The 24,459-nt window shown below is 43.6% G+C and overlaps 1 protein-coding gene across 7 annotated transcripts in view; it reads right to left on the reverse strand.

Moving 5' to 3' along the window:
• The window catches only part of MAP2 (microtubule associated protein 2), a 278,566-nt gene that overhangs the window by 229,717 nt on the left and 24,390 nt on the right, over window positions 1–24,459 (reverse strand). For 5 of the 7 annotated variants that reach the window (XM_075001215.1, XM_075001213.1, XM_075001206.1 and 2 more), the window contains exon 2: window positions 4,084–4,139. The gene's annotated coding sequence lies outside the window, so the exon portion shown is untranslated. Of the gene's footprint in view, window positions 1–3,178; window positions 3,225–4,083; window positions 4,140–4,307; window positions 4,355–24,459 lie in introns of those variants that run through there. The other 2 variants (XM_075001207.1, XM_075001208.1) reach the window with 2 other exon arrangements.

Genomic DNA, 24,459 nt, shown 5'->3' on the forward strand with positions numbered 1-24,459 from the left:
AGTGTGTGCAGCAGTGCTGTCATGGCAACTCAAAGGGCCCTGGAGATCCAGCTGCTGCGACTCTGGCAATGGGGGTGGCTGAAGCTCCGGGCCCCTTTGAAACATCAGGCCCAGCGGCAACTGCCCCCTCCCCTCGTGGGCCTGTGCCTACTTGGCTGCGGCATCAGAAGACACGTCCGAAGGTCCAGACATAGCTAACAGGAACAGACGGGAGGCCAGACCCAACGATGGTGTAAATCAGTGTAGATGCACTGACTTCAGTATCACTACGTCTGTGACCTGACCCCCCGGACCGAATAGCGCAACCTTTATTCACATCAGGAATCTTTGCTTGTTCACATATGGGTTTCAGGTGGGCCACTCAGATTAATGTGGAGGTGACATCCCCACCCCAAGCCCAGTCTCCGTGGCTCTTCCGGGGCTCTTCTGGAAGCAAAATCTCACGAGACGATGCAAATGAGGTGAGAGATATTTAAATCCATGCCTCATTTGAATATTCCACTTTGCTCTTTACCATGCCCCTTCTGGAAGGGAAGGGCTGTGTAGACGCAGCCATAGTGTTTAATGTCACAGGCAGCCATTTGTGACTGATCAGGATTCAGCAACTTCCGAAATTCCGAGGCCAGAAGGGATCATGGTGATCATCTCATCTGACCTCCTGCTATACCACAGGCCCCAGAACTTACAAAGTAATCCCTAGAGCAAGTGTTTCAGAAAAACATCCAATCTCCATTTAAAAATCGCCCGACAGCATGAGCCTTGCTAAATTGTTCCAGCCATCAGTTACCCTGATTGTTAAAAAGGTACACCTTATTTCCCCTCCAAATCTGTCTAGCTTCAAAGTCTGGCCTTACATCATGTTCAACATTTCTCAGCTAGCTTGGAGAGTCCATTATTACATACCGGTTCCCTATGAAGGTATTTATAGACCATCATCAAGCTACCCTTTAACCTTCTCTTTATTAAGCTAAAATGACTGAGCTCCTTAAGTCTATCACGGTAAGGCGGGTTTTCTAATCCTTTAATTGCTCATGGCTCTTCTCTGAACCCTTTCCAATTTACCAACATCCTGCTTGAATTGTTGACACCAGACCTTGACATAGTATCCCACCAGCAGCTGCACAGTACCAAATGGTCCACACTCCTATCTGAGTTTCCTGTTTGTGCAAACCTAAGAATTAAGAGCCACTGTTCACTACCAGCAAAGGGTACACAGCAGGCCCCCCACCCCCCGACAGCCACGCTTCTTCAGCATCACTCAGTTTTTACTGAATGCAGCCACGTAACATCTCAGCGAGGGGAGCAAGAGCGAATGAGACCATTTTAAAGATGGGAAACAGGAGAAAATATTTTAGTCTAAGCTTTTTCAATGACCCTTTCCAAAGACCAAACCCCCACAAAAGTTGAGCTTAAAATGACTGTAGCCATGGTTCCCAACCTGTTCACTTGTGTGGGTCCTCAAGTGTTCCCCCAAACCATTGGCAGATCCCTCATAAAAGCCAATTCCAGCTGCTATGCATGTACGCTTCATTAAATGAAAAAGGAAACCACGACATCAATTTTTGGACAGCAGTTAACAACATTATTGGAAGATATTTAATTTAAAAATAATAATTAATTGTAACTTTGGAATTTATTTAAAAAATGTATTTTCTATGATTGTTTTTATTTATCTTTTATGTTTTCACAGATCCTCTGCAGTACCCTCACAGATCCCAGGTTGGGAACCACTGATCTACAGTTTTCAGGTATCTGGGGTTTTGATTACGTGGAAATTTTAACAGAAAATGTTGAGTTCTCATAATATTGTTTCAGATTATCCTAGACAAAACCAAATATTTTCCCTATATAAAATTTTCAATCAACTTCACAGGGAGGCTGTAGGAGGGACCTGGATGGCTTGATGAACTTGGTGGGGAGGACAGTCCCTATAAATGGGCTTCATCAAAGAAAAGGCTTTGAATTTGCAGCACTGGTGGAGCAGAGAGGTAAGAAATCTGGAGAGCCAGCCTAGATATCCACAGAATGGTGAGACAGGGTTACATCAACAGCGAAAGAAAATATTTTTGTAGCTGGATTTTAGATTGGCTGGAAGGGGTAATACGGGTAAAAGGGAGGATGAAGTAACACAGGTGGGAGGTAGTCAGGGCAGGGACAGATGATTCAACAGTCAAGACAGAAGGGGACAGCTCAAGTGTTGTATGCATGGCAAAGATGGAAACAGCAGGATTTGAAGATGGCCTGGATTATGGGGGAGGAGGGGCAGTGAAAGAAGACAACATTTGGGGAAAGATAAAATTTCAACTGAATAATCTTGATTTGTTTTTGTACCGCATCTGGCCTTGGCAAGCCGATGGAAATTGCTGTACTGTTTGCTTGACTAAAATGCAATTCTAATAATTGATTACTACATTTAATTAAGGGATAATTTCCTTCCTTCTGTGTACAGAAGAGACAAAACCTTCTCCATGTAGTCAACTGTCTCTGGATATGATCAATCAATCCCAGTCTATACTGCAGCTAAATGGACGGTGTCAGTAGTTTAATAGCAGACGTCGGAGAACTGAATTAACATTCCTCTGAAATCATTTTTGGGAAACACAGTCCATCCTTTAGAAGTTGACTTAACAGCTCGTCACTCTGTGCTAACTATAGTCACACAGCATCCGTGTGGTTCCATGTACACTGTTCATAAGTTATTACCTTATCTTTACTACTTCATTCAGTTAGCAAATACACATTCAAAATGCATGGCCTCACGTGAATATGGACACAGACGTGAGAATGCATTAAATGGAACGGAAGGGGCTAAAGGAGACAACCCACAGCCCCATACTCAGAAATGTTCTGTACACATCTGTCTACATTTTCAAAAAAAAAAAAAAAACCCTCAGAGTTTGGAGCACCATGCATCTGCTGATTCATGTTCCAGCCATGCTCCTTTCCCCTCCCTCCCTGAGCCTGAACAGCCGTGAATCAGCTGTTTGCCCTGGCTCTGTGCATCTCCCGCCTGCACTCCAAACCCCTGCCTCAGGTTGGAACCCCCGAGCACGTGAAACCTCCAAGAGCCTGTACCCTGCACCCCTTCTTCCTCCTCATCCCTGGCCCACCCAAGCCCACTTGCCCACCAGAGGCTGCACCCACTCCTACACGCTCTGCTGCAAGAGAGACCTCGGACCTGGTCCTGGCTCCAACAGCCATGTGGAAAAGAGAGGGCTTCAAACGGTCAAGACTTGATGAGCTGAGGGTGGTAAATCCATGTTCATTGACTGCAAAGAGCAAACAGGGCAAATGAGGTCTGACTAGAGGATTCTCCCTGCTACACTAACCACATAGTGTAAAAACAATATATTGTTTTAATAAAACAACAGGTGATTTATTATTTTTAAATCCAGCCCCTCGTCCACTGAAGAACTGTCTAGACTCCTTTTTTTTCTCTCTTTCTTTCTTTCTTTTTTGTATAATCTTTTTCTCAGTAGACAAGTTACACAAACTAGCATTTCCGACTGCATTTGCAGTTGGGATGCATTAGCGTAGTCTGTAAACAACCCCAACAAAACAGTTGGGTAAAACAGAGAAAAGAAACCTCAGACAACAAGTTGCATGTTGCAATCGATAGACTATCAGCTCACATTGCGGTAAACGTTCTTGGCAGCTGCTCCCACCAAATGTGATATCTGAGAATTGAAAAATGCTCTGGTGTCAATTCAGCTGACAGTATTTGCGTTCCTCTGGCCCGACTCTTGGAGATATTAACTGACACAGCCTGCAACACAATTTCTACTGAAAACAGAAACATCTGTACCAAGAAATTGGCAAACTCAGTGTGCATTTTTGTTTTCATTAGAGGTTCTCCCATTTCAGCTACCCATCCTCTGTAAGGCTGAGTAAATGCTCTCATTATTTCATTTAAAACACCACCAAAACCAAATGGGTACGCATACACAGAACAAGATGAGAAACAATCTTAATCTTGGCCCTGGGAATTGGCTAGTTGACCAGATATCATAAAATCATGAATGCATTGTGCTGTCCAAGCTCTGGAATGAGGGAATCTTAGACCAACACAAACAGAAAACCCACCTCTTGTAGCTGTAAAGGCGTCGATCACAGGATAGCTTAGATCACGTTTCCAGAGTCTGCAACAAAGCAAATAAGGGACTTTCAATGTTCAACACTCAATTAAAGCAACTAATGGTTCTAAGGAGAAGCAGGAGCATCGTGGGGTGAATGCTTTGTTCTGCTGCAAAGGGGCACAGCTAGCTAGGACAGGACGAACACAGGGTAACGTAACTCTGGTATGACACCTGTGCTGTAGTGAGCTGCCGCTGTCAAAGGGGTGGCCAAGACTTTCCACAACTTTTACCGTTTGGACGGTTAGCAGCCACTGTAAGTCAGAGCAGCTCTGCCTTGCACTGCCCTGACTTATGGCGGGGAACTGCTGATCCAGGATTGGAGGAGGACAAATGATTTAAAGCCATCTTTTCCCACCTCCTTCTTCCCTTCCAAACTGCAGTGTGTACTCCTCCGCCATAACTAAAGGGCCTGGGTCAAAATGGTTTGGGGTTTGGTTTTTTTTTTTGAGGGGGAGGGGGAGGAGCTGGAATGCCTTATGACATCTGCTGATCAAGAATCCCCTATTTGTGTTCTCACTGAATAAGACATTTGTGACTTGATATGTAAGAAAGAAAAATGCCAGCCGTGACAATATGAGTCAACCAAGTAAAGTGATAACTGTGTGGTGCCAACGGGGCTGACTGAGCAGCGCTGGTTAGTCCTGGGCCATTAAAGGGCCAGGCCACCCTGTTTCAGCTCCCTCCCCCAATGCAAAGTTTCTGGTTTCATAAAGATCACTGTGAGGCCAATAAGAAGCATCGCAGATCAGCGAAAGAAGAAAAATAGGGATAAAATGGCAGACCAGACTGATCACTCCGCGGAGAGCTCACTCACTTCAGGGAACCCTGCAAGCAAATAAAATCACACGTTCCCAAATGGGAACTCAATGCAACAAGACCTCGCACAGATTCTGGTGCTTATTGCTCCTCATAGAGAAGTGCCACAGACTCTCTTTCAGGGAGGAACGCTGCCAAGTGGTCAAATGACAGATGCTGGGAGTCAGGACTCTTAGGTGCTCTCCCTGGTTCCACAGCTAACATACTGGGTGACCGTGAGGTAGTCATTTAACATTACTCTGTCCTAGGTCCATCCCCCACTCTGTAAAATTGGCACTAGTCTCCCCCATGGATATACAGACCCTTAATTCATGAGTGATTTCCAGTTCTTGGAAGGAAAGTAGCTACCACACATGTAAGCAACTTATTAAATATTGTTATTTATGCACTCTGTTGAATTGCCCTGACTAAATTTCCTTTCCAGTTTTAATCCAAGAAAAGCAGGTAGCACGACAGGAATGCCTACAGCTGCATTATCCAGATGACTAACCACTGCCAGAGAGTGCCAGCAGCAAAAATGTCTTTGCTACCCATTCATCTCAACTGAAAAAAAAAAACCAAAACATATTAAAATTGTGATGCATCGGAAAGGTGAGGACAGACAAGATGACAAATATTAATAGGAATACAAGTTCTCTGCACTTCCATCCAACTTTTAAAACCTATTGTATCTTGCAATACACTTGGCAGCCGGGGGTTATGATAGCTTCATTTTATAAAGGGAGCCAACAGGCAGGACATGTGAAGGGCCAGGGAGATGGACATACATGCTGAGCCCTTGGGCAAGGTTCAGGGAGGGAGGGGGGGCAGCTCTGTGCTCCTGGAAGGGGCGGGCTTGGAGCAGCCAGCCCTCAGCTCCACCCAGACAGTGTCAGGTGTCCCCCCCCCCCGTCCTTAGGACTGCAGAACTCCAGCTACAACTGCTGCCATAGTAGCAATGTCTGGGAGCCCCAAGACCTTTGGAATCAGTAAGCCCTGGAGCAGCTGTCCCCTTTGCCCTCTCCTCACCCCAGGGTGGGCCTGTGACTGGCCTCATAACAGCAGTTCAACAAATAAAACCCAGGAGTCTTGGCTCTCCGTCTCCTGCTTTGATCATTAGCTAACACTCTTAAATGAAACAGACCGGTTCTGTGTGTCAATTATACAGACAGTACTTAACAGAGGATGCAACATTTAAGGCTTAATCAATAGGTGGGAAAAAACTTGTTGAGCTGCCTCTTCCCTCCCTCTGTAACCACAAAGGAAAAGTCAGTCCCTACAATATGCCACCCGGGAGAGACTGACTCACATCATTTAATTCCATATGTCTGAAACGAAAATCAGCTTTAATCCTGTTGGACTTGCTAAATGAGAACTATCTCCATCAGCTTTACTGGCTACACCCTAAGAGGCAGTTGCATACGCTGACGTTTTGAAGTTTTTCATGAAGGCTCCTTCCTGCCCTGAAATATTCAGTTACCGGCACTGAAGAAATGCTGCCCCTAAATAATTTGTTTTTAACCTTCCTCTTCTGGGCAAGAGGGAGGAGAAATGGACAACAACCCCTCTTTCCAGAGCCTGTGACCTCTGCCTGTATCTCAGACTCAGCCCAGTCCAGACTCAGGTGAGGAACATGCAACAGTTGACTGGTGCAGTATCCCACATGTTGTCAGACACAAAGGTAGCTAACCTGGAGATAAAACTGAAGAGGCTCCAATATATATGAGTTGCTTGCCTCTGAAAGGGATAATCCACAGCATGTTTACTCATTGACAAGGACAAAGGTCTAGGCTAATTTTGGTGGATCCGCTAGAATTCTGACACCCTCGGTCTTGAGATGTTGTTTGTCATGCGAGGTCCACAGAATTCATGGAATTTTGGCAGTGCTGATATATGCTACGGTTATGAGCACAGTATAAAAAAAGACAGACAACTGTATGCCTGCCTGTTTCATTTACAGTAACTAAGCTCTTCCATTTGTCTTACCGCCTCGACGGCTTTAAGAATTACAGGCCTTACTCATTGTTTTTGGGTGCACACCCAGTGCAAATTTAGGAAACGACTCCTAATAAATGGGGCCACGCCAATGTCTGTGACTCAGAGCAAAATAATCAGCGACTCTGTGTGTTGGCATTTTTTCCCACACACGTGGTGACTAATAAAATCAGAGGTGTTATTAAACAACACACCTATACTGAATTCTTACCATTCTTTCCCTAACTCAAAGTGAGCAAAGCTATCGGTTTTGCACGAACAGCAAGAGAGAGGTCAGAACACCACCTCTGGTGGGTGAAGTCTTCCATCTATCCAGCAACAATGGTGCAAGATTCCCCCAAAAGGCCCATCAGTGGGCCTGAGCAAGGTACTAGAGAGGATAACTCATTATTCTCCAGGTTCTTTTCCTCACTGGAGAGACTGACAAAAGTGGACCAATTTGTAAGTGATGTGGAGACACCATCAGCAATCTGGCCCAAGGCAAATGGCTTGAGACCACCCTACATTTCCGAGAAAGAGACTGCGCCTGCTAGGTGTGGAACTGTGCAAGACAGCTTTGTCCTGGAACACCCTCAGCCAAACAACCACGGGTACAAGGAGAGAATGTACTTGAAAGGCCCGTCCCTAAGAAACATGCAAAGCTAATGCCCACAATTCATGTCTGAACAAAGATCGGAGGACAGTGTTCCCCCGAATTTTTCCATCCATGTGTGAGATGAATTTTGTTACGTGTGCCGAGGCATGTGCAGATGTGAACCACCAATAGAAACAGCTGGCGGCTGGCGGCGCTCTGCTAATCAACTGGATGGCTCCTGAATCTCTCCTGGGCAGCTGCCCAGTGCTCAGCTTACAGAGAACACTGGTCCCGCCCATAGGATGAGGTGGAGCAGCCGCCCCAGGCCCCATGTTTTTGGGGACCCCGTGGCAGCCACTCCCATTGTCCTAAGGATGGGACAGGGGAGAATTCCCGAGGACCAGGGCCAGGGGATTACCTGGGGCCAAGAGCTGCATGTGGTGGCAGCTGCAGCAGCACCAAGGGGTTGCCTTCCTCTCCTGCCCTCCCTCCCCTGCACCCATCACGTGGGAGGCGGGAGCAGCAGCCTGCACTCTCTCCTCCCGCACGGCGAGTGGGGCGAGGGAGGCGACCCCATGCTGCTGCTATTGCCTCCATGCACAATCCCCGCCCCCATCCTCAGGTAATTCTGCAGCCCGGTCGCAAGGGGAGGGTGTAAGAGGATGGGGAGGGGTGGAACTTGGGATAGCTCTGGCTAGGATCAACCGCAAAGCCCATTGTGACAGCTTGGCACGCACGGAGTTCGCTGTGGAGATGAAATAAATCCATCTTGTTACTTTTCTACACCAAAATTTCCATGGGAGCACAACTTTAACTCTGTTTGGCGGGGGAAGGATATTCTCAGTTGCCTCAGTTCTTTCATTGGCCTCTGGGAGGCCCTCAAACAAGAGTATTACAGGTTGCAAAGAATGTCAAAAACCAGTACGGATTGTTCACAGGTAAGGGACAATCGGTAACAATGTAGCTCTGAGTTACATGACAAATAGGTGGAGAAATGTCCCTGAAGTGCAAAACAGATTAGACACACAACGTTACATTGTTAATAGGAGCTCAGCCTTTGGTTTGCTGTATGCTAAACTCAAAACATACTTCCTAAACGTTCATCTCTGTTTTACAGAAAATAATTCATACGAACAGTAAGTTTTTGCAGTCGGTAAGTTCTCAGGGAGAAAACCATGCTGCCTCTTTCTGTTTAAATATCTCTCTGATTTCCTGACTGCTCTTTTAAAAAGCATCAGGGGTGATCACTGTTGCCTTAATTTGGCTTCCACTGAAGTTCATGGTAAAACTCCCACTGACTAAATGCAATATCAAGCTCACTTGAAAATCTCCCCTTACATAAAAGATCCTGAGCCAGCTTCTGTTCTTATTTGTTTGGAATGTGCACCTCCATAGCTCTACCAATTTTAATGGGGTTACTCTAGATTTACAGGAAAGGCAGGATGGGAAAGATACCATGAAGCACATGATTGAGGTCTGAAAGTGAGTCCCCAGCTGCAGCTTTTTAGATAGGCTCCTGGAGGTGCCATGCACCTTTCTAGACCACCCCACATTTAGGGCTGTGAAACATCCATGGTGATCCACATGCACCTGTTCTTGTTGACATACTCTGTGGCTGGAGGGCTGGTGTGACAACTGCACCATCTTTTGCACCCCCACTCCAGTTAGGAAAGTCCATCTGTGCAAAGCCACTGTATTGGAGATACACATCTCCTAGAGCTGGAAGGGACCTTGAGAGGTGATCTAGCCCAGTCGCCTGTCCTCTTAGCAGGACCAAGCACCACCCCTGACATCTATTTGCCCCAATCCCTAAATGGCCTCCTCAAGGATTGAACTCACAACGCTGGGTTTAGCAGGGCAACATTCAAACCACTGAGCTATCCCTCCCCCTCCCTCTATATCCCTTTCCCAAACCCATGGTCTTGTGCAGCAGAACGCGATTTATTTGCAGCAGTGCAGCCCAGCCCCAACACTAGACTTCCCCACCCCAGACTGATTTGCAACAGACAGGTTGGTAGCAACCAGGAGCCTCCAGCTTCCACACAGGAATTGTCACACGCCTTTCCACCCAGAGGGCAGGAGTCCTGGCACTGCCGTTCAGAAGCCAGCTCAGCACACAGCTCCAGGAAGGCTGTTTTATGCATCCCTAAAGTTCTGGAGCTCCCAGTCTCCGTCGCACACCTGCGTGACAGTGCGATGCCCCCACTCAGTGATCCTTCCTGCACCCAAAAGTGACAGTCAACCCTGTACAGGCTCTGTGACTGCCACATGCAATGACAGGCTGCTGCCATCTATCTTACGCAGTGTCAGCCGCTTGTGACTCTCCTTCCTCGGTCAGTAACTTTAACAGTGACTCTGCTGAAATGGGTGATGTCCTCCCAACACTGAACGCAACACAGGGGAGCTGCGTCTCATCCATGCTTTCTCGCCACAGAGCCTGGAGTGCACAGCAAAGACTGGCAGTTGTACAACTGACACTAGAGGAAGCTGGAAGCGCCTGAGATGCAAGCAGTGCCTGATGGGACATTTTGCACGTTCTCTGCACTGTTTGCACGTTTGCACCATCCCCAGCGAAAGAGGGTGTTGCTAGGCACTGTGGAACGGATACCCACAGTACATTACTCAGACTGTTTGTGAGGCAGCAAAAATGCGGCCATGTTCTCTCAGAGGGAGTCGGTGTAAACATGTTTTGACGACTTTTTTATTGGCGACGTCTGCATGTCGACATCATTTTTGTCACTAAAACTTTGCAGTGTAGACACACCTGAGAGAACATTCCCTTTCAGCTTTCCCCATGTCGCTTGGTGGAAGCAGAGACCCCCACGCCCTGCAAAGAGAGAAGGCCTACATTTTACAGCCTTCATTCGCTTGCTTAAAGTGTATATGGCTAATGCACTCACAATCTTTCTAGGAACTCGAAAGTGAACAATTTGTCTGAGACCCTCAGTAAGGGATGTTTCCGCAGGACTTTGCTGCTCCTTTGTCCTCCAAGACAGACCCTTCCGAGGACAAGGTGCTATAGAACAAACCACCCCAGACAGGGATACAAATAGTGTGAACAGTGGTCCCAGAAACGCTGGAGATTTCTCAAAGATGCAAGAAACTGGAAAATTCTTTCTTACACTGAAAGTCCAGCTTTTCCTACTAGTCAGCATTTCCTGCATTTGCTGTGACAACAGTTTTTAAAATAATACCAGCGGCTTGCTTGCTAAGAAGACCTTCCATCTCTCATCCTTCTGGTTTGAACTTATGACCATGCATCAGTCCTATATTCAATTATATCCTATATTCCAGTGATCACTGAATCAAATGGAATTTTTCTTTGGCATTCAGCAAACTGACACTAACAACGCTTAATTAAAAAAATAAAAAAATAAATCCACAAAACAGCTGTAGAACCTTCAAAGAACAGAAAGCCGAGCTCTATTTAAGGGCCTAATGGTTGAGGAAAAAAATGGTTATCAACTACCGTAAACCATTTCCTTTAGTCAATGGCTAAATTATGGAAGTATACCACGAAAAACTAGAATGCAGCAATCCAGAAATAAAAGAGGAGTCAAATGATTCTATTTCTAACAATGTGGTTCAATTACAGGTGTCCAAACTGGAGATCCACTGCTTTCTGTAAAGTTTCTAAGCGTCACAAATGTGAAGGATTAATTCAGAAAACACATTCTTCTTAAATTAAAAAAGTTACCTTCTGGTCACATTACAACCCTAAATGACTCCAGTGGGGTGTCTTTCTTCAAAATAGGTGAATAAGAATCACTTTCATCCTGACAGATGCTGCTTTTCTAGACATTCCTTAACGCTGTGTATTTTGAACCATGCAGCATACAACTGGATGTCCCGTTCCCACCCAGCATAATACAATAAATAGGACATTTGCCAGTGAACACCACACACTTTCCAGAGTTTACCTGTGTTCAGAATACAAGTTATTTGGGGTATCTCATGGCAAAAACTGACTTGTTGACAGCATCTGGCTTAGATCATTGGCCTTTACAGTCCAACACCATGCTACTGGCCGTAATCAAGAGATGCACCCAATTGCCTAGTGCAACAGTTGGAAAGAAAAGCTTTTCTTGGACCTTGTGAATGACCTAACTGCCTAAAGTAGAGCTGCAGAATCAGGTCCCAAAACATTGCCAATCCTGAACGCAAATATAGGACCAGACTTGGAGCTTAACCAGTTCTTATCAGCTCAATGACTTCCGTAGCATTAGGATGACTTAGACCAGCTGAGAATTTAGTCCCTAATCTCTAGGAGCTGACAGAGAATCACTGTACCACTTCTGCCCCAAACAATGTATTTCACCACAAAGTTACTTGTTTAAATATTCTATGAGAAATGCTCCCATTGACCTTCCATGAGGACAGCCCCAGCAGTCAACTGCTGATAAGTCAATTTTAGTTACGCAACTGACATAGCTAAAATTGTGTATTGGCAGTCAACTGCTGCATCTAGAATAGTTAATGACATTATTCAGCTACAACGAAGCAAGTCTCTCCCTTCTTTTCCCAGTTGTAAGCACTACTGGGGTCATCGGGTGTTGCACAAGAAATAGAACCCTTGTTAATTAAGTAAAGTGCCAACATCCATTCAAACACCTGACCTGGTGCTTAATTTTAAGTTCTGAGTAGTCCCATTAATTTCAAGAGTACTACTCACAAATTCAATATTCAACAGCTTTAGTTTGCTGGGCTGCCGCCTAAATAAATTGTAAATTTTGTTTTTGTAAGTGCAAATTTAGCCACCCAACCTTTATATACACGTAAACACACTAATGCAATATACAACACTTACCTGCATGTGTTATTTGGATATGCTGTACACACATACACACACATTCACTCACTCACTCCTTTCCTTTCTAACTTGCCAAGCTGAAATTTGGGGGTGATTTAGAACAGGATCGTTTTTTATCCAGCTACTAAGGTCTGGGAGCCAGGAAGAGAATACATGATACAATGGTACTAACTGTGGCCTGTTTCTACTCAAAATAGGATCTAAAGCTGAAGTATTAATCTCATTCCTTGGGAATGCTACACTGATGGTTCATCCAACAGGAAGAGACTACATCCCACTGTCAGAGTATGGCTCTCTTATGCACACTGTGGACACCTTGTTTGGATATTCTCCTCTAGATCTATTGGAGGGGATGGGGGTCACCCATCCGATAGTACACAACTGAGTTCTGCCCTGAAGCTCCAAGACCTGCATTTTCCCCTTACATTGGAATATCTCCATGGAACACCTGCATTCAGAACGGTTTAAATCAGCCAAGAGCTGCTTGCAAAGTCCTTCGTTTGGAAGCCACACGTGGGCGGTGAGTCCCTATCATGCAAACTGTGGGAGAACAAGTGGAAGGGAGACAAAGAGGAAGGATGGAAAGTATGTGCAGAGTGTTGTTGTGAGTGTTTGTGTATGATCCTGCTTGGGGCGGGGGCTGGATTTGAGGACCCTTCCAGCTCGGTGGTTCTATAATTCTAAGGTGGTGAGGGACTAGAAATGTCTGTCTCCCAGGGCCTTTGTAATGAGGGAGAGCTCTTGAATCCCCAGGAAACTCAAGGTTTTGGGCTCAATCCACAACAAAGTTACACTGCAGCTAGAGTGCAAGAAATAAATAGCATACTTGTATCAGTGGAGGACTCTTGCCCTGAGAGACACCAACACCTGCAAGCCTGGCAGACGTGTCTGGGCTAGCCCTGCCAGAAGTAGACACAGTCCGGGAAGAGATGGCACAGATCAGGCTGGTGGGACTGAACAGCATCTCCATATAGATAAGGCTTTTTAAAGACAAAAGTAAAAGGCTTGTTGGCTTCACTAATGCAGTGGTCTCCGGAGCTCTTTGCTGGCTGAAAAACAGTAAAGCACCTTCTGTGGAAATTTTCACAAAGAAGTTGAAAAAGTTTTTTTTTTTCCCCTAAACATTGTACAATTTTTTATGTTGCAATAATAGAATGAAATCCCAAATATAGTTAGTTTTACTCTAAAATACATGGATGGAAACTAAAAGTTTAAATTTTCAAAATGGCCATTTTTGTAAAACAAAAAACCAAAACCAAACCAAACAAACAAAAAACCAATCCCACCCCAAACACAAAAAACTATTCATCTGCAATTTTTTGACATTATTCCATCAATGTGTAATTTTAAAAAATGAATATATTCACTTTTTGTCTCTTTGAAATCCAAACTGACACACCCACATGTCAATTGAATAATGTAGTCATTGCTCACCTTCCAAGATACTCTCCCTAAAAGGCAACTGGCAATTACTTCAGTGTGTAAGCACAAGTTAGGTTTCACAGATGATGGGAGAGGTGCCCAAGTCTTCTCCTTGTGCTTCTTCCAAAGACAAATTATGTTAAATATTTAAGTTTAAACAACTGGTTGAGAGGAATGATTTAGATAATTAAGATATTTGTGTGAGCACTGTGGTCTGAAGAGAAAAGAGAAGTTTTAATCAAGGTCAAGAGATAAACCTTCAGCGGTGTCTACCCAGCGTGTAAAGAGTAAGCATCATTTTCTGACAAAGTGGGTCTTTGCCCACAAAAGCTTATGCTCCAGAGAATCTGTTAGTCTACAAGGTGCCACAGGCCTTCTCATCATTTTCTTCTTTCCTCATTACGTAAGGCCCAATGCCCACACTTGGTAACTGCCCTTGGGAAAAAGGTGCAGAGAATGAAGTGCTTCAGATTCTGGTTTGGCGATGGCAAGAAGGAAACAATGCTCAACAAGTTGCTGTCTCAGCTACAGTACGTTAACTGAAAGACAATTACTGGGACCATATTGCATTGCTCCATTGTTTTTACTAATGCTATTTTGTTCCTATGTAACAGCATAGGCCTATCACTGACAGACAGCCCAATTGTGCTGTGGAGTGTGTATGTGTACAGGGACGCTAAGGGGAGTAAAAGCCCCCACCTTAAATCCCTGCGTGAGTTAAAGCATCTTGGGAAACAGAGCATGGACTGGGAAAGGATGGAACGGGGCAGAGCCTTGCAACCAGACTTCAATGCATCACAGCCAGTGCACAGGAGATACTAACAATAAATTACTACGGGTCAAAAGATAATTATTACCTCTGGAGCACGGGGGAAGCAAGGAAGGAGTCACAATTTATTCAGTGAGATGCTTCCGGGATGGCATGGTCTCTTTGCAACAATACATGTGTGGAGAGCAACCAAGAGGGAGACCGAAGGTAGGAATTCCTCGGCTGCCTGCTCTGAGATGTTGCTGTGGATCAAAATGGGCATGCCACTCTGGTTAGGAAAATATCACAGATCAGTTTTCTTTTTCGAAGAAACATTTACTTCCTTGACCCTCTGCTCTCAGATAACTTCAGCCAGATCCACCGTGGGAGACGCAGGAGTAGAGCTGGGCGCAATTTTTGGAAATTCCTTTTGGTAGGGGGGAACATTTCTCATCAACTTGCAAATTTTGACCAGAGCCCCACTAGTTTTCAAGATTTTTAGAAGTTTTCTGATCAGCATTCAAATTCAGTGAACTTTTAATCGGATGAAAAATTGACAACATTTTGACTTCTGGATAAAAAAAAACCGTGACAATTATCTGTGAATTGTTTTCCCCATTTTCAACCAGCTCTAATTCATGGTTGAAGGCCACATGCAGCTCGGGCATCAAAAACCAAAGATGTGCTCAAATATTTACAACTAGATCGCACTGCCCATATTGTAGCATGAATGGAAAGCAAATATACTGAAGGCAATTCCAGCTTAACTTACATGGCTCAATATTCTGTACAATAACTGCTATCATAAGATGACAAAAGCGTATTGCCAAGGAGAGAACAATTTACATTTAGATAATGAAAGAGTGATAACTCTTAGGATAATGCTTTTGAAATTTGCATATCAAAAACAAATGCCTCTGTTGCATCAGTGTTTTAAGTGATACGGCATGGCAAACTGAACTGCCTAATAAAGCATTAGATGTCAGAGAAGCAACAGAATGGCTCACATTCAAGATACAGTGGAGTTTTCATTTAATATGCTTTCTGTTCACGAAACATGCAGGCTCAGAGTTGTTAATATCTTTATTTTTCACTTTTGAAATACTCTCCTTGATGCTGATTCCCAGAGACCTTGATTTCCCGAATCAAATTTTCTCAATTTGACTGTTAAAAAAATCAAGGCCTTAAAAGGAGGCTTTTATGTGCCAACTTTGTAAACACGAGTAGCTCTCTACAAAAATTACACTCGCTAGTGGGGAAGAATTTCATTCATTCTGTTGTTATCACTCTGGTGGCAATTATTTTGAATTCACCATCATCTGGTGTTGACAGACTTCCTGCTTTCTGTCCCTGATATACCTTTTAAAACTAGCAATAATATTGGTATAGCCCATTTCTTCCTTATGTATATTTACAGTATACTGTATATTAATGTAACATTAAGGCTGACTATCATTTGATTATAAAATAGGTATCAAACATTTTGGGCTCACTGAAGGACCAAGGAAGGAGGGGAAAAGCAGCTTTAAACCATCTTTGCTTTCCCCCCTTAGGGGGGCTTGCCAGGGTGCCAGCCAATCCCTGGGATAAATCAAAGCAACCTCAAGGTTGCTCTAATTTTTGATAGATGACACACAGTTTTGAAGGGCCATGCCAGCAGCTGGTGTTTAAGCATGGCCTGGCTACACCTTTTGCCCCAGGAACACTCCAAGTTCAGGGGTTGACTGCAAAGCAGAGTAGGCGCATCGCCAAAGGCTTCTTTTTGCTTAACAGGAAATCTCGGGAGCTGCTCAAAAGAGCCATTGCTTGGCGGAGAATCTAGCCCAGCCTGCTTTCCTTTCCATTCTAAAATGAGAAGTACGGCACAAAGCGAGAACACCGACATACGGAAGATGGCGTCCACGTACGCCACCAGAAGACAGCCGTCAAGGAGCATTTTGAGTGTAAGAACACAATATTAAGCCTGCTGCATTGTTTGGGGGAGGATATATACGTGAAACAACACCTTTTGGTGTTTGTCTAGCTGTCATTCTTATATCTGCGTACAGCAACTCTCACCATTTCATTTTAAATACTGAGAACAGGGGGTTGCACGTGAAGTCCTTCTTCGATGGCAGCGGAGATAGTTTGCTGGGTGGAGGCAGGGGGACAGTGTAGCACTTTCTTCAAGGCTGATTTACGGCAGCATAGGTTCTGGCCCTTTATCTAAATACTTTAGCTGCTGAATCACCATAATGTAGCAGGGCCAATGTATTGTGTACAGTAGATGCCCTAGCTTATGTAGGGGTTGTATTCTTGCACAACCCCGTGTAAGTCAAATTTTGCTTAACTCAGGAGAGCCAGGAAATTGACCAGCGCAGCACCGCTGGTCAGTTTCCTATCTCCTGTGACGGGTGGGCAGCCAAGAGTCTGCTACTGTGCTGGTCAGTTTCCCTGCTCCTGAGTGGTGGCAGCTGACAGCCTGGTTACTGTTCTGGTCAGTTTCCCGCTCCTGTTGGGGGAGGCAGCCAGGAGCCAGGCTCTTGGCTGCCACCGGACAGGAGCTGGAAAACCACGCCGGTCAGTTTCCCGGCTCCCGAGTGGCGGGCAGCCAGGTGCCAGCGCTCCACCACTCTGAGCTGGGTTAACCTAAAGATGCAGAGAGATTTCAATAGAAGACCGGGGCCTAGGAGCTTCTGAAAATCTCATTAGGCACACACTGCCTCTTTAAGTGCCTAAATACCTTTAAAAATCTGGCCCTAAAATGTAATATCTTATCCTCACCATAGTCCTGTGAGGTAGGGAATATTATCTCCATTTTACAGAAGAGGCAACTGAGGTTCAGGACAGATCAAATGACTATTGCACAGGCTGGCTTTAGCAGGAACAGAACCCAAGTCTTCAGAGGCCAACTCACGTTTCCTACCCCAGTGTTCCTTAAACTACGTTCTGCAGAACACTGGTGTTGCAAGAACAACTTATAGGTGTGCCACAGTGGCATAGCAACCAGCAATGACATGCAGCACATGTATATATTTTCTGTTAGTAAAATCAGATATGAAGTTATGTCTTCATTGCCACGATACATTACTTTATTTTGGTTTTGCTTTGTATGTTCCGCTTGAGGGGTTTTTTTGTTTGTTTGTTTTGTTTTGTTTTTGGTCAGACAATAATTGGTTTGAAGAAAATTTTCACAGGTGTTCCACATAAAAATATTATTGTTTGGTGTGCTGTGGTCTGAAAAAAAGTTTAAGGAACACACTGAGCTAGATCACTGGTCCTATCATCAGAGATTGTCAGCAGCAGAACACCTGGACTAGTGTAACTAGTTTGCTTTCATTTCACTCATACAAAGCCCTCCCACCTCCCTTCCAGTGGAAATGCACTTAACTAGTGGGAACTGGGTTACTTCATTTCATTTGGTAAAAAATGATCAGATGAGGCTAATCCAGTTTTAAATGACATTTAACTTGTTTCAATACATCTGTACCCTGCTAGTCAGTGTGTACCGCACCCCATCCTTCACTGCTTTTCCACAAAGGTTGAAATGGACTCTCACTTTTCGTTAAGGGGATCACGTCCTCAATCCCCATTGTTTCAGCCAATCTCGTGACCACCACACTCAGGGTGACTGCACTTAGGCGACTAAATCGATTTAGTTACACTGGTGCAAAAAATCCACCGTGTTCAGACAACTTCTCAGTCTGACTAGTCCTTTACATTGTTTCCCGTTCAGCTTACACTGCCTTAAAAACAAGGACAAGGAGATTAAAGCGCAGCTGTCTCTTTGCTTGTATTTTTTCCCACTAAAATTTAAATATCAAGCTGGCCTGATTTGTACTGAAAATCCCTGCCTGCAGGCCATTAGCACTTTGAAGAACTTCAAGCACCACACACCATCCAAGTGGATGTCTCTGAGAAAAGTGAAAGCAAAAGCCTGAAGGGGTGGGGGGACCTTTCCCCCTCAAACAGAAAAATATAAAACAATTTAAATAATTTTTGGCTCAGTCTAGGGTACATTAAAATATTGCAAGCATTTGCTTTGGGTGCTTACTGCTGTCAGACAGACTTAAGCTAATGAGCATCATTTATTGCTAAAGCTGGCCTCTCTTTTCAATTGACTGCCACGGTGCACTAAACCTCCTGTCCTTATGGGAAGGACAGGAAGGGACGAGATTCAACTGAAGAGACTGAAAGTGAGAGAAGAGACAGAGAGTGTGGGATGGAGAGGAAAACAGAGTGTGTGAAAGCGGTGGTGGGAACCTGCCCCCAAAACACTGGATGCAAAGTAGAAATGACTCCCATAAGTTCTGAGATAAGAGCTGTTAGCTCTTTCAATACGAGCACATGCTGCAAGAGTTAAAACTTCAGATGAAGTAGGAGTAGGTATGGTGAGTAGCTGGTACAGTTTACGGCATCATGCCAGCCATTGTAGCTAATAGGCATGAACACATCACATCTGGTTCCCTCCTTCCTTCTGAGCAAGGTTCAGAGTTCTCTTCCTAAATGATGAGGTCCTCACAGCCTAACTTTTCAGAGGTGGTATCAGTAAAAACTCTACACGCTCAACCCTTTTGAGGCAGCTGTTAATGGACTGGGCCTGGCTAACTCAGAGAGAACGCTACTTTCCATGATCCTTCAGGGCAGCTACATTCTACATCAGAGAGCAAGTTGGACAGACAAGTTCTGGGTTATCAGGCAACAGAAAGCATTTCCATCACAGAGGTAGTGTGGTGAGTACAACGTTGGACCAGGAATCAGCAGATCTGAGATCCCCTCCTAGCTCTGCCTCTGACCTGTTCAGAAAGTAAAAACTAGCACAGTGGGTCAGACCGATGGTCCATCTAGCCCAATCTCCTATCTTCTGACAGGGGTCTATAATAGAACTTCAATGGAGCGTACAGAACAGGACAACTGGAGGGAGTCACTTGTCTTCCCCTTCCAGCAGTCAGAGGCTGAGGATCACTCTGACCTTGGAACTGCATCCCTGACTATCTTGGCTAGTAGCCACGGAGGAACTTTTCTAATTCTTCTTGGAACCCCCACTGTTAATGGTTTTCACAATCTCCCTGGGTAACAAATTCCACAGCTGGACTATATGTTGTATGAAGAAATACTTCCTTACATTTGTTTTAAACCTGCTGCCTATTCATTTCATTTGGAGACACCTCCCTTTTCACTTTCACTACACCATTCGTGATCTTACAGATCACATCCCCACCCCAGCTGCCTCTTTTCTTAGCTGGACAACCCTATTTTTTGTCTCTCTTCATAAGAAACCCTGATCAGCTTTGTTGCTCTTTTTTAAATCTTTCCCAGAATCGCCATCTTCTTTTTGACATGGGGCAGCCAGGCCTCCATATAGTCTTCAATGTGTGGGTATACCCTAGATTTATATAGTTGTGTGACTTTGGGTAAGTCTGTGTCCATGTCTCCTCTTCCACACTTTGATTAGATTTTAAGTTCTTCAGAATTGCAACTGTACCTCACTATGAATGTGTTCAGTGCTTCAAACAGAGATCCCCAAATCTTGGATGAGGCCTATCGGTGTTACTGTAATATAAATAATTTTACAACTAACATTTTTAAAAAGTGACGTCAGAGTCAAAGACCCATTTTCAAAACTCACTTGCCCTCATAAGTCTCATTGAAAGATGGGGGTTCATTGATCAGAATCTCTGTACACTTGGAATTCCATTGTCTAAAACTTTTTTTCATGATTTAGCTTGCAAGAGTCTTTTCTGGTTTCTAGAGCTAAGAAACATCTTCAAACGCTGCAACGTTTAACCATGAAAGAAAACTGCACCTTGGTACATTAAAGCTGCTTTACTATACTGTCGCAGAATTTCCAAACAGAAATGCCCTGGGTGTCCTCCGCCCTAAATTAGTTGTAGAACTTCAAAATGTTTTTCCTTCTCCATCCTCTCAGCTTCCTGACACCTCCATGACAACTCCTCATTTTTTTTTCTTCTCATGCCTTCTCAGATGGGCAAACCATTATGGGTATTTTAAATATTTCCTCTCTACAATCTATGTTTTCTTTACCACCAAAAGGCTCTTCAGAAGGATTAACAACTTTCTCTCTCACTTGACATACAAGCTGCTCTGCTTTCTCATTATTTTCAAAAAGAACAAAATGTATTGATTTATGACTAACAACCCCATTCCAATTTCCTTTTGGGGAAATACTTTATTTTCTCATCTACTGCCAGAATTACGCTACTGAGCATGACTGAGAAGCGACTCTGTGGATTGCACCAAGCACCAAGCCACACAACCAAATATGAGTAATAGGTCTTTGAAAAAAAATCAATGTTCTTTCAACTTTAGATTCCATACCTGGCAGTTGTATAGGTCTCATTCTTCTGCTAATAAATGTATTTGCAGATTCCACATCCTTGACTGTTTTCCCAGGAATGCACTCCTGTGTAGGGGACTGGCAGTGTCTTTAAAGAATTCACATGAAGACAAACAATAGCTGCACAAAACACCCTGAATAGGACTTGTCTGGGTTTCCCTAACACATTTGATGTTTGAGTCTCAATAGAAAAAATCTTTAAGCAAATAAGGGAGACGAAAGTATTTCAGAGAATCTCTTAGCTATTATCAAACAGGTAGGAATCTTTCCTGCTTTATGATTAGCAACAAAGACATATTAGGATACCCTAACCCACGCTCCCCTTGAGCAAGAAAGAAATATTAGAGTTTTATCCTTTAAAAAACAGTCCTCACATTAACTATAAAACGAAGGCAAAATGGATCACATTGAATTTCTCATTTTTACCCACACAAGTAAAAAAGACAGTCACACAAACACTGCCTTCTCAATAAGAAAGAATTAATGACAGTAAATATTTAGCTAATCAACTGCAGTTTGGCAACTGAAGCACGACTTGGCTGAAATGTTACTGTATACAGCTTAAATAAAGTGCCATTAGATTCAAAACTGATTCCAGCTGAATGTACATACAAAAAGCGCATTTACTGCGTGCAATTTATTTGTTTCTTTTACCACAACAATATGTGGCAGAGGTAAACAACTTACCACCATGCTGAGACATCACATACAGCACGTAGACTTAAGGTATCACCATTATCCATAGCACAGTATACAGAAGAAAAATAATACAAGCGTAGTGCCTGCAGGTACCAGCGGAGATCAAGGCCCCAATGAGTGAGTGAGTTAGGTGTAATACGTACATACAGTGAGACAGGCTTCACTTGAAAGAGTTTATACTCTAAATAAGGCAAGACAGACAAAAAGTGGGAGAGAGGATATATTATTTATCCCCATTTTAAAGATGGAGCAGCTGAAACACAGTCAAGATGGAGTTTTCAGTAGCATCTAAAGGCTTTAGGAGCACATGTGCAATTGAAAGTCAACGGAACCTGTTTTCCAAAGCCACACGTAAAAATCCTGCATGAATTGCCTGGCCAGGAAGTGCATGGCAGAGCCAGCACGTCCCAAGTCCCTGCCCAGAAGTGTAACCTCTCACTCCTTTCCATCCTGCTTCTTTTATGTGCAGTCCGTACATATCATATTTAGCTGCAAAGTATAGGCTGAATCTCTCTAATCCAGTACCCTCATCCAGCAACACCCACAATCTGACATGAATATAATCAGCTGAATGACCACTAATCATGGGGGTGGCCAAGTTCCCCACGGTCCCATAAAGTTTGTTTACAGCCACCAGTCCTGGCTCTCAGGGTTCTGTGCTGTTAGTTAGCTGTAATTTACCGCTAAATGTCTTCTCAGAGCCTAGTAAGCAGTGGAAGTGGTGGTAAAGTACTAGAAAATATTGACCTCCTGTGGTCTGGAAAATTCTCTCATTTGGCACAAGTCAGGGCCTGAGGTTACCAGAAGCGAGAAATTCAACCTGTACCTGGATCTGGATGTTTCTCAGCTGAAAACAACATTGGAACAAGGGGAGTAAAGGTCTATTTTACTCTACAACTAAACTACCCACTGAGTAGACTTGCCACAGATTACATGTCTAAGGAATAAACAGAATTACAATGTGACTAGTCCTTGAGCTTTACAAGTAACAAGCAGTCCTGTAGCACCTTACAGACCAAGGCATTTATTAGCTTTTGTGGGCAAACCCCATTTCCTTGTGCTAGATCTCTGCCAAAGGGAGAATTTCATATTTCAAGTACAATTGCCCTATTCAGGCAAACAGTCCATCTGCAGTATAAAAATCAGAGTTTTTCATACACGTTTTCAAAGGTCTTTCAGTAAATTAGGCTCAGTGTCAAAGTGGCCACAGCAGTGGTGCTTCATAATGCCCAATAAATACAGGGTGAGAGATGGAAACTGAAATATTTTAAGATACTACTGAATGTCCTTTATTAAATGAGAGTCAATCCTTATATGTTTTACTAGTCTCAGAAGGGCAGCTGTATTAGTCTATAGCTTCACAAAACACAAGCAGTCCTATTTATCTTTAAGGTGCTACAGGACTACTTGGTTTTTGTTCTACTAGTAACAGCTTAGATTATTTGAAAGGTAAAAAAATGTTTTAAATTAAATTTATTCTGTGTTATTTATTTATTCCATTTTAGGCAGGTCGAACAATGAAAAGAGACTGGCCAGTTTCAGCTCCTTGTTCTGGTGCAGTTGTACCAAGTTGGGCTGATAGTTCCAAAACTAGAGGGAAACATACTAAGTTTTTTAAACAAACGTTTCCCTAGACACCGAAAGAGAAATTCATAAAACCTCCCTCACTGCCCATTTGCTGCAGTGCCTAAATCTAAATACTGGACTCTATTTACGATATCCTCATACAAACACATCTGAGTCTTAGTTTTTTAATAGTAAACCAAGAAGGTTAAACAAAACTAAATTTATGTTTGGCTCCTTTAAAGTCATGCTGGTCTCTGACGCAATGGATATTGTGAATGAGGTTTATGTCTATCAGAACAGCTTTCTTGAAAATGATCTAATTCATCACAGAAATGTGTATTTATTTTTAAGGCCCTGATTCGCTAAGGCTTCCTGAACACCATTGTATTGTTCGAGACAGAGTAATGCCATTGACATCAATAGGACTACTTACATGCTTACAGACAGGCATGTACTTAAGCTCATTACAGAATCGGGACCTATAGAAACTTTGGTGTGGGTGGCAGTGATGTGAGGCATAAAGACAAATGGAATTAATGAATCTACTTAGCTTGTAAACTCTTGGGGAAGATCTACACTACAGGCAAAGGCCTGTAGCTAGAGTTGACAAATTATGCACTTAGAGCTGATAAACCTTAAATCAGGCTTCTGCACCCTCTCAACTCTGGGAGGTAGATGAGAGCCTGTGCTCCCGTTGACTTCCCTTACTCCTAACGGGGGTAGGAGTACCGTGATTGACAGGGTGCAATGTACGTTCAATTTAGTGCATCTCCACTAAGAATGCTAAATTGAATTCCAGAAGATCGATCGTGGCAGGGTCTATATTCATTTAGTGAAGACATACCCTTAAAGGAAAAGACCATAATTTCGCTAAGTATGTGCGCAGACCTGCCATGCTGGGTCCCTGATTCCTGGCTGTGGCCTGCAGGCACAACAAAGCAATTGTCACTGTTTTTTATTATTTGTTAATGCCATAAGGTGTATAGACTTTCACATCTTCTCTGTGTTTCTGGTTTTAGACCGAGCCAATCTGATCCATGAGAAATTACTTTATGGCATGAGTCCAGTCCTGGTAGACATCCCAAAATCCACCATCACAGATGTCAGTGTGATTAGCAATCCCAGCAGGGAAGTCAAAAACTGGAAGGCCATATAGCTGGAATGGATGTAGATTTATATTCCCCAATAATTTATTCAATTTTTAATGGAAAATAGTCATCAAATAAATTATTCAAATATTATTTTACAGCATGAGGAGCTACATGAATAATGAAATGGCAATTCATTCATAGTCTATCTGACAAAAAATGCCAACATTTATTCTTTACAACAGATTATTTAATCAGCTCTGCCTTATTCCCCCAAAAGTGCTTCCTC

This window comes from Carettochelys insculpta, chromosome 8 (assembly GCF_033958435.1).
Source record: "Carettochelys insculpta isolate YL-2023 chromosome 8, ASM3395843v1, whole genome shotgun sequence".
NCBI lineage: Eukaryota > Metazoa > Chordata > Testudines > Carettochelyidae > Carettochelys > Carettochelys insculpta.